Genomic DNA, 2,500 nt, shown 5'->3' on the forward strand with positions numbered 1-2,500 from the left:
TCTTGGGTGAGCAAAGGGTCATATTTAATCGCTTTCTTCCATATCAAGGTATTACAGAAGACATACCATGCTTGTGAATCTTACTTTTACAATCTCAAGCTTTGGAACTTTTACATTCACTGCTATTGTAGGTTACTGTAGTGATGCTCATGCTGATAGCTCTAGCAATATTGTGTCGCCAACAATAATGAGTCTTTACGTTATCCCATAAAATACTTTAAATGTATGTGTGTAAATGTATGGTACACCTCCAAAAATAGAGATGTTCAATAAAATATGGCTGCCCCCTTACACTGGTGAGGCATAAATGCAATTTCGCTGTGTGCAGTGTTCACTTGGGTACTGTGGAGTGCTGTGTCACAATGACAATGGGAGTTGGAGTTTCCCAATAGGCTTTCACTTTCACTTTAATTTAACTTGTATCTTCCATATCAGGTTATTTAGAGGTAATATGCTTGTGAATGTGTCTTGATAGCACTGTGGAACGTCTTATTCCCATGCACAACACTTGGTTGAAGGGAAGTTGTTGGCTTGGATTTTGTTGATAGCGCTCGTAATATTGTGTAATGACGAGTCTTTACTTTATTTCCAACAAACATACCATAACTTCCTTCTCAAGAGCGAATGACATATGGAGACATATTCTTCAAGGTTGAGAAAGGGTCGGCTGGATATACCCATTCAGCCTTTTAACTGGTTCATTTCACAGAACTGTAAGTTCGTGAATTCAGTTTTTATGTAGTGGAGGCATGTTTTCGAGTGAGGAATGGACCATCTTTTTAGCACTTGACAGCTATCTTCCATACCAGTGTATTAGAGGTAACATGTCAGTGAATTTGTCTTCAGGATAATGATCTGGAACTCCAATGCGCAGAACTTGGATGAAGGGAAGCTATTTTTGTAGAGATGGTTATGCTGATAGCTCTAGTAATGCTGTATAAGAAAATATACATCCTTCATCCACATACTTCAGCCCATGAAGCACACCATAACATACCATAACATCTGATAATACATGTTAAGACATGGCTCTGCATTGGAGTTGTTTCATGAAAACATGACCTCCTGTCAGGGTAACGAAAAACAGTATCTAACAGACAGGGTCTTGTAACAAGCAAATTCTTGCGTGAGGAAAAGTAATCTATATCTATTCGGTCTTCCTTTTAACTTGTCCATATCAGGGGGGACATATTTGTGAATTTAGCATCCGAAAATGGACACAAGGTCTTGGGTGAGGAATGGTAGCCATGCCGTGCCCTCCTAGTGACGCAACAACGTCAACGTTGCAACCAGTCAGGTCAAGAGTCAATGCAAGTACTTTCTGAGTTCCCGCAAATACGGGAACTCCTCCCACTTTGTTGGTAAGCTAGCAATCATTCACAAACCAAGGGAGGCTATTTGGGAAATGCCGTTTGGGAAATGTTAATTGCTATGCTCTTGGTCAGACCAAGTCTCGAAGAGATTTGAAAGTCGATGATAATCAGGCTAGAGGAATGGGTCATGTGAACTCTATCAGTCCATCAGTCTCGCCTGGTATTTAACTGGTATTTCATCTTTCATATCAGGGTATTAGAGAGAGCATGCTAGTGAATCTAGTTGTACAATAAAGCACTGGAACTTTTGTTCATGCAAAACACATGGTTGCGGCGGACCTGCTTGGGTTGATGCTTGTTCCGATAGCCCTAGCAATATCAACATATTATATTGTGTAATGACCTTAATAGGATTTAGCTTTTTTTTAAAGGTAAATATTTTAGCCGAGGACTTTTGACTCCTGGGCTAATGCCAAGCACCCATGACTAATTAGGTAGAGCTTCCATAAATACTCTTCATGACAGAATGGGCATTGCCAAGAAAAGGTAAAGCCATGAAAAACAAAGGCTGAGCACAGTTTATGTTACCTTGAGTTAAACTCACATGATTGACTCACTATGTTCACTCACATGATTAAACAGGGGCGTCGTAATAGGGAGCTAATGTGAGTCATCCCCACAAAAAAAGGGGGCCACCACTTTGTGTAATATTCTTTTTTTTAACATAGCCCTATTCATATTTTATAAACAGGGAATTGGGGGCAGGGGGGCGGGGGGGGCTGCCACTGTAGCTGTCACCTGACATTGAGCCTGGTAGTGCAATATGAAAGGGAACAACACATTTCATAGTAGGCCTAATACACTTTCTAAATCAGCAAGGCAGGGTATTTGCTAAATTTGAAGGGAGGCACGTTATCATCAATCATAATGGATGTGTCTCATTATTAGTCGTAATGTCCCTGAGCCTTTTTAATGATGCATCTCAAGGGAACCACCTCTCCCACACACATTTACACACCTAACTCCCTTTTTCAGCCCTGCTCTCTCCCTCTCGCCTTCTCTCACACACACACTAACCATACCCCCATACACGATTGGATTATATCCCCCACCCCCATAGTCAATATTTAATTCCTATTTCATTGTGTTGCAGCATGGTTATTACATTTTGACTCACAAACCCTTCA

At 40.8% G+C, this 2,500-nt stretch overlaps 1 protein-coding gene across 1 annotated transcript in view; it reads right to left on the bottom strand.

The window, feature by feature from the left end:
* Positions 1-2,500, bottom strand: part of myo16 (myosin XVI) — a 359,077-nt gene that overhangs the window by 74,171 nt on the left and 282,406 nt on the right. The gene's annotated exons all lie outside the window — the stretch shown is intronic.

The sequence above is a fragment of the Engraulis encrasicolus genome, chromosome 13 (genome assembly GCF_034702125.1).
Source record: "Engraulis encrasicolus isolate BLACKSEA-1 chromosome 13, IST_EnEncr_1.0, whole genome shotgun sequence".
In the NCBI taxonomy this organism is placed as follows: domain Eukaryota; kingdom Metazoa; phylum Chordata; class Actinopteri; order Clupeiformes; family Engraulidae; genus Engraulis; species Engraulis encrasicolus.